Raw genomic sequence first — 8,482 nt, 5'->3', positions numbered from 1 at the left:
AAACCAGTTTTACTGTGTTTGGGATCATTATCTTGAAGCACCCAACTGTTTCCAAGTTTTAACCATCTGAGCCAAACAGTAACCCTCAGATAAAAGGAAACTGGTTAGGATGTTGAAAACCAACCCAGAAACCTTCAATGTTTAAGCCTGTCATGGACTAGAAGATGATGGAACACCGGTGTCACTGTAAACAGTGAAGAGAGCTTTACGTTGGCATTTACTGAGGGTGATGACCAAGAAAGAAGCTCATGCTCCAAAATCGACACCTTCAAGATAGACTGAAACTTTTAGCTACCCACATGGACAAGTGTAATGTTTCCTGCGAAGGTTTGTGTACAAACAAGACAAGGATCAGGCTTTTTGGCCACAAAGTCAAGATGTAAATGTGGAATAGTAAAGGTGTGGCTTTCAAACCTGAGAAAACTGGACTGTCAAGGATGGTGGTGGCAGCATCATGCTGAAGGGCCTGGTTAGCTGTCAGGAGTACACGTGCATTGCACAAAGTGGGGAGAGACTTAGGACTACCTACAAATCATTCAACAGCACCTTACATTAACTTCGAGAAAGTTTCAACTTGGAGTGAAGTGGATGTTCAAATAGGAGACATATTGTAAACACAATTTTAAACTAGTTTGGAATGGACAAAGCAGGTCAAGATTAACATCATAAACCCTAAATAAGTCTAACGAAAATTTGCAGACTATGCTTAAAATTCAGATCATTTTTCTGCTACCTGAATGACCCCTTCTCTTTTCCAATGGTTATAATCAGTCAGACAGAGAGAGGTATCCCGATCCTTGTGGTTTTTTAGTATAACAATGGCCATCAGTGGGCTCTAGATGGACAAACTTTATCAGTTTATTACTTTACTTAGTGCCCCTACACATGGCCCATTCTGGGGTGGCCGGGCTCTGGCACTCGGTGGTTTGGTCTGGCCTTCCCGGCGGCCACGCGCCGTGGGGTACCTTGAGACGACATTGTTGTAAATAAGCGCTATATAAATAAATAAACTGAAACTGAAACAATCTCTGTAGTTTTGCTGCTATAGGCTTAGGCTGCTGGAGGACATAATGACCACTTTCACCCTCTTCGCTACATTCTCACACTACTCTCCAATTCTGCATTATTTGCTGTTATTTCAGTTTTTAACTTTATGTTCTCTCTCTTTTCTCTTCCTAGAAGTTACACCTGGCCTGACACTGTGTCTACCTGTGACACCTTTCTGGAGAGGGGCATTGTCCGAGCTTCTGCTGGCAACAACTTAATGCTCACCCTCTACCGATGATCCACATGGACCTGTCTTTTAGTGTTTAACCCTTTCTCTCTCCTAGATATAGCAATTGACTCAGCTTTTACTGTAACTAATTATATGTGCTCTCTATCAGACTCTATCCTTGAAAACTGGCTCAAAGTTTATCTGTGCTTTCTTTCTAGATGAAACAACTAAAGGAGTTACATCCATTAACATTTACTTTTCCTTCCCATTGAAAGTACTCCTGGATCAGTGCTTCTTTGTTCTCTTTGTGTCTCTGCTCTGTTCTCTCAAACCCCCAGTCGGTCGTGGCAGATGGCCACTCACACTGAGCCTCGTTCTGCTGGAGGTTTCTTCCTGTTAAAAGGGAGTTTTTCCTCTCCACTGTCACTACATGCATGCTCAGTATGAGGGATTGCTGCAAAGTCAACGCCAGTGACTGTCCACTGTCTCTACATGCTCATCCAGGAGGAGTGACTGCTACAAATCTCTGACTCGATGCAATCTGCTGGGTTTCTTTAGATAGACATTTGTTTTATCCAATTTGAATAAATAACTGAATCTGACTGCACTGTTCAATGGTTAGGATTAATTGGAATGTATGTACCTGACTTTTGTGAAGTGCCTCGAGACGACATGTGTTGTGAATTGGCGCTATATAAATAAACTGAATTGAATTTTATGAAATCAACAAGTTTAAAGCTCTACTTCTTCTGATGAATGGTCAACTATCTGGCCAGAATTTAAACAGAAGCTTGTTGCTCCTGTTTTGCACACTCAAACCTTTAAGGACATTGCTCTTTTGGGCATCAAACCTAGACATTAAACTCTGGTTTGGCAACTCAATTATCTATGCGGTGGGTTTTATGAGGGCCATATGGAAGAGGAACGCACTGGCACCAGTTAAAAAGTAAAACGTATCTGTCAGTTTTCCTTGAGCAAGTTTTTTGTTGCTTTTATCCATGAACAGTCAAAAGAGGTGGCCCCCTGCCTGCTGCTGTAAAAGGGCAAATGATTTTGCTTGCTTTATGCAGCAAATGATTTTGCTTGCTTTATGCTTTTGATGTTGTCATGCTGCTGTTTTTGTTAAGTTTGCCACAGATTTGTGGTTATGTTTGTGCTCTGGTTGTTCCAGTTATGTCTTTTAAGCTGCTAACCTCTTTAACTTCCCTGAGTGTATTTTGTCCCTATTGTTCCTTTTCAGATCCGTTTTGTTTCCTCTCTGCATCAATTTCTCATTGCACCGTCATAGATGTTGGGTTCTATCTGTTTTGAACTGTTGCATCTTCATTCTTTTCTCCCAACTCCTCCTTCTGCTGCAATTCTTCTGCTTGATCCAAGCTTGGTTATAATCACAGGCCAGCTCATTGCCAGTGACAATTATTGGAGAATTTGTCATCAGTGTTTTTTTGCTAGATCATATTGACCTTGGCAAGTCTGCAGGTCTGTGCCATCTGCAGTTCACGGGTAAAGCTGATGTGGGTCTATAAGTGAGTGTCAAACAAATGAGAGCAAAAACTAGCAACCTGCGGATGTTGTTTTTGGGAAACAGAGGTAGACAAATTAGGACTAGATTACATAAAATCAGCTTTATTCTTAACTTCCTTCTGCCTACTTCCACATGACTAATGAAGCCAAGCAGATAGCAGCAAAAATATTATTTCTCAGTGCACTTTGACTTAAGTAGTATCCTACATTTCCTATTGTGAACCCCTTCCTTGTTTAGGCCACAAAGGGGACTAATCCTCCACAATGTTTGCTTCATTCACCTGCTGTCTCATGGGAGATGATTCAGAATCAGCTGCTTTAGACAGCTGGTTGACATGTTCTCTCATGCCAATCTAAAATATTTTTCCTGAATTGCATCCAGTATTGTATGAGCTTTGGTGGTATTTCTACCATTTCTACTGAATCAGAATCATAAGATAAAAAAATCAAATTAACTTTTTTCCTGAGGCTTTCCTAGCTCTGTCGTAACTTCCTCTTTTGCATGCTACAACACCAGTTTAGCAGCAGTAGGAAATAATGACCTTTATTTCAGCTTTAATATTCTATGTTATCTAATAATATCATGTCCTAAGTCATTTTGTGATCACTTTCTTCTGTGTTTTTTTAAATACAAATTAATTGAATGTCTTGTCTTTTTAGGCTTTGACAAAAGGTGGGTACAAGAACTAGTCCAAATTACCATCAGCGTTTCCAGAAATAATTTCTTATAAAGACATCAGGTGAAAACAAATAAGCTCTCAAATAAAATAAAGTTTAAGATTGAGTTTACCTAATCTAAATTTACAAAGTTTGATCAACCAAAGGAGCTAAAATAAAAACCTTTCAGTTACTGATCAAGCTAAACAAAAATAAAAGATTTTCTAGACAGACTTCTTAACCTGTCTTCAGAAGCTCACAAATGTTTTACCGTTACAAAACACAGGACTCAAACCACACACTAGGTTGCAACCTGGACTTGGCAATAACAACTAGTTTGAGTTAACAAACATTTCAATCAACAAGCCAAGGTCAAACATTTTCACAGCCCATGCAGACACAGAAGCAAGCTGCTCATATGAAATCTCATACTGACAGGTGGGCTGAGTTGAAATAGGTGATCCTCTTCTGTGGTTGGAGGAGCAAGAGATGAACAGTCCAATCAGGTTTCAGAGGAATGTCAGGAGGAGTCATCAGGAGGAGTCAGAAGAGACCAGCAAATCACAGACGTGTAACTGCACACCTGGACCAGCAAATCATCAACCCACAAACGCTCAGTCTTATGCAAACCAAATGGCCTCAGGCTGTAACAATATAACATTCCACCAACAGTGCCTTGCAAAAATATCAGTACATCCATTTTATCATGTTACTGCCATACATTTCAAAGCATCTTTTTGGGATTTTATTTGAAGGCCCATCAGAAAGTGGCACATCATTGTAAAGTGGAACAAAAGTTTTGAAACATTCTTTAAAATATTTGAACAGTGCGACATGCATTTTTATTTAGGCTCCTTTATTCTGATAACAATAAATAAATTCCGATGCAAGAAGTTGCCTTAACCTATTTGATAAACACAGTTTACCTGTGTGTAATTTAATCTCAGTCCAAATGCAGATGTTTTTTGAAAATCTCAGAAGTTTGTCAGTCAACATTAGACAAGTTAGGTCAGTGATAAAAATGTGAAGAGGTTTAAAGCAGAGTTAGTTTATAACCACACTATAGGCTTTGGACATCTCACAGAGCACTGTTAAAACCATCATCTGAAATTGGAAAGAAGATGGCACAGTTGCAAACCTACCAAGACAAGGCTGTCTAAATACACTGACTGAGGCCCATGGTAACTCTGAAGAGACGGCAGAGATCCGTAGCTTAGATGGCAGGATCTAACAGCACAACAACTATTAGTCATGCACTGTACAAATCTGATCTTAGAAGAGTGGCAAGAAGACATAGGACACTAAAAGTCCTGTTTCCAGTTTTGTACAAGTCACGTAGAGGACTCAGCAAACATGTGACACAAGGTCTGCTGATCTGATGAAAACAAAATGTAACGTTTTGTCCTACTTGCAAAACATTATGTATAGAGTAAAATTAACACTACACATTCCCCTGAATACACAATCCCCATGGTGGTGGCAGAATCATGCTGAAGGAAACAATTTCTCAAGCAAAGTATTAGAGATGACGAAATGATGAATGGAGCTAAATACAGATCAAAACTGAAAGAAAACTAGTCAGGGGCTGCAAAAGACTTAAAAATGAGGAGGTGCTTCAACATCTAGAGGGACAAGGACCCTAAACATACAACCAGAGTTTCAATGAAGTGGTTTAGTTTAAAGCATATTTATATGTTAGAATGGCCTAGTCAAAGTCATGTGCCCACTACAAGCCATGTAAGAGAAACAACAATCGTGAGGCAAGATGAAACCAAAATAAAATGTTTTTGACTTTTTGGAACACTGACAAAACCATCGCCATTGTGCAACATGGTGGAGGCAGTATCATGCAATGATACAGGCAATCATGGTATGAAAATCTGTTCGAGGCTGTAAAAGACATGAGACTGGGAAAGAGGTTCACCTTCCAGCAAACATACAGTCAAGGGCAAAGCGTGATACTTTAGACAAAAGCATATTTATGTGTTCCAATGGCTTAGTCAAAGTCCAACCATTAATCAATCTGTGGTAAGACTTAAATAAGATGTTAATACATGTTAACATCTGATTTGTTTGTGTGGTAAAGAACAACTCAGTGCAGCTCTAAAATCCAAACACCACTATATAATAATTCTATGTAAAACTGGTCTAGAAGAGGTATTCAAGGCAATACCTAGCACACAGTAAACACTGAGATAAAATAATAATAGTTAAAGTTTGTACCAATTTATACAAAATTAGTAACCTGACATTTGGTTTCTGCTTTTTTTTATTTTAGAAAATAAAGCCAGTAATGACTTCCCTTTTTCTTTTTTTTATGAAGAGCTGATTCAAGTTGTTTTCACTTAAAGAAACTAAATGTTTCCAGTTGTATAGACATGAGGGGATTAATTTGAATTTCATCTTAAGTCTTACTTAAGTTACTTCAAGGCTGGACTGCTGTAATTCTTTACTATCATGTCCACAAAATCCAATTAAAAGCCTTCAGCTGATCCAAAATGCTGCAGTACGAGTTCTGATGAAAATTAAAAAGAGAGATCATATTTCTTTGTTTTTACCTTCCCTTCATTGGCTCCCTGTTAAATCCAGAATAGAATTTAAAATTATCTTCCTCACATATAAAGCCCTTAATGATCTAGCTCCATCACACATCAGAGATCTGATTGTTCCATATGTTCCTAACAGAGCACTTTGTTCTCAGACTGCAGGTTTACTGGTGGTTCCTAGAGTCTCTAGAAGTAGAATGGGAGGCAGATCCTTTAGTTATCAGGTTCCTCTCCTGTGCAACCAGCTCCCAGTTTTAGTCTGTGAGGCAGACACCCTGTCTACTTTTAAGGCTAAACTTTCCTTTTTGATAAAGCTTATAGTTAGAGTGGCTTAGGTTATCCTGAGCTATCTCTGTAGTTATGCTGCTATAGGCTTAGGCTGCTGGAGGACATAATGACCACTTTCACTCTCTCTGTTACTTTCTCATACTACTCTCCAATTTTGCCTGTGACACCTTTCTGGAAGGTGGCATCGTCTATGCTTCTGCTGCCAACAACTTAATGCTCACCTTCCACTGATGATACACTTGACCCTGTATTTCAGTGTTTAACCCTACTTTTCTCCTAGACAGAGCTAACGACTGAGCTTTTACTGTGACTAACTGCATGTGCTCTCTCTCATACTCTAAACTTGAAAACTGGCTCAAAGTTTATCTGTTTTTTCTTCCTAGATGACACCACTAAAAGAGCTACATCCATTGACATTTACCTTTCATTCCCATAGAAAGTACTCCTGGATCAGTGGTTCTGTGTTCTTTTTCTGGCTCTGCTCTGTTCTCTCAATCCCCTGCCGGTCATGGCAGATGGCCGCTCACATTGAGCCTGGTTCTGTTGGAGGTTTCTTCCTGTTAAAAGGGAGTTTTCCTCTCCACTGTCGCTACATGCATGCTCAGTATGAGGGATTGCAGCAAAGTCAACTCCGACTGTCTCCGAATGACTGTCCACTTTCTCTACATGCTCATCCAGGATGAGTGACTGCTACAAGTCACTGACTCGATTCTTCAGATAGAAAACCTTTTTAACCAATGTGAGTAAATAACTTAATCTGACAACACTGTTTTATAGTTAGGATTAATTGGAATGTATGTACCTGAATGGAAATCTATATGATTCGATTGAATTGACTTAGCCTATTTTAAAGTTACCCACCTTTCACACAATGCAACAGGAAATAACACTCGCCGATTATTTTTACCTGTGCCTTCCTCCCTCCCTGTTGGATGGAGTAAGGGGGAGTCAGGTTTAGCCTTAACCGGCTCAGTTATGGTTGAGGTGCAAACACACCCTCCATTTCTGCTACCTGTATGACCCCTTCTCTTTTCCAATGGTTATGGTCAATCAGAGAGAGGTACCCCCAATCCTTATGTTTTTTAGTATACTAATGGCCACCAGTGGGCTCTAGATAGACAAACTTAATCAGTTTATTATTTTACTTAGTACCCCTACACATAGCTCATTCTAAAACGGCCAAACTCTAACACTCAGTAGTTCATACTAATCTCCCCAACAACCCCGCATCATTCCAAACCCTTTGTGAAATGTCTTGAGACGACATGTCATGTGAATTGGTGCAATATAAATAAAACTGAACTGAATTGAATTAGAATTGAAACATATTTCTGGCACTAATGAAACCCCATAGTTTTTGTCTTTTGCCAAACACCATCTGCCATCTTGCACAGCTGTATGGTCTCCAGATCGCAGTTTCAGTTAAATGACTGTCTGTGTAGATTTGTTTCTACATCAGAAATCTGATTCATTCAAACATCACAAGGCATTCAGACATCATGAGCCAATCAGACATGGGAACAGTAGTGGCACATTATAAAGTAAGCAGCTTGGCTGAATGGAAAGAAAACGTAAATAACCTAATTTATGATAGGTTAAAAAATACATAACAGCCTTAAATGCCTTGCGATCTACTTCGATTGACATGGTGATGGACTGGTTGGCGACCCCTGCATTAGATGACCAACTAAATGAAATGGGAAAATGGGGAACTGTGGGCCAGTGAGTAGAGTACTTGTCTTGCAATTGAAAAGTTGTGGGTAAGATTACACCTTCCTACTGTTACCTGGGTGAGGCAAATAAAATCAATTTGTGAGTGCGAATGGATGGTTCCAGTCTGTCATGTACAGGGACCTGACAAAACATTTGTGGAAAACCGACCAAAGAAACACAGATAAACTTTAGAGAAACATTCAGTAAGCTTCAAAATGTACTGATCCAGACCACATTAAAAAGACTTGTTCCTTTTAATTTATATATATCTATACATATTTATATAGATAGATAGATAGATAGATAGATAGATAGATAGATAGATAGATAGATAGATAGATAGATAGATAGATAGATAGATAGATAGATAGATAGATAGATAGATAGATAGATAGATAGATAGATAGATAGATAGATAGATAGATAGATAGATAGATAGATAGATAGATAGATAGATAGATAGATAGATAGATAGATAGATAGATAGATAGATAGATAGATAGATAGATAGATAGATAGATAGATAGATAGATAGATA

This window comes from Girardinichthys multiradiatus, chromosome 12, assembly GCF_021462225.1.
Source record: "Girardinichthys multiradiatus isolate DD_20200921_A chromosome 12, DD_fGirMul_XY1, whole genome shotgun sequence".
Lineage (NCBI taxonomy): Eukaryota > Metazoa > Chordata > Actinopteri > Cyprinodontiformes > Goodeidae > Girardinichthys > Girardinichthys multiradiatus.
The sequence above is the reverse complement of the archived record's forward strand: the minus strand, read 5'-3'. Positions refer to the sequence as shown.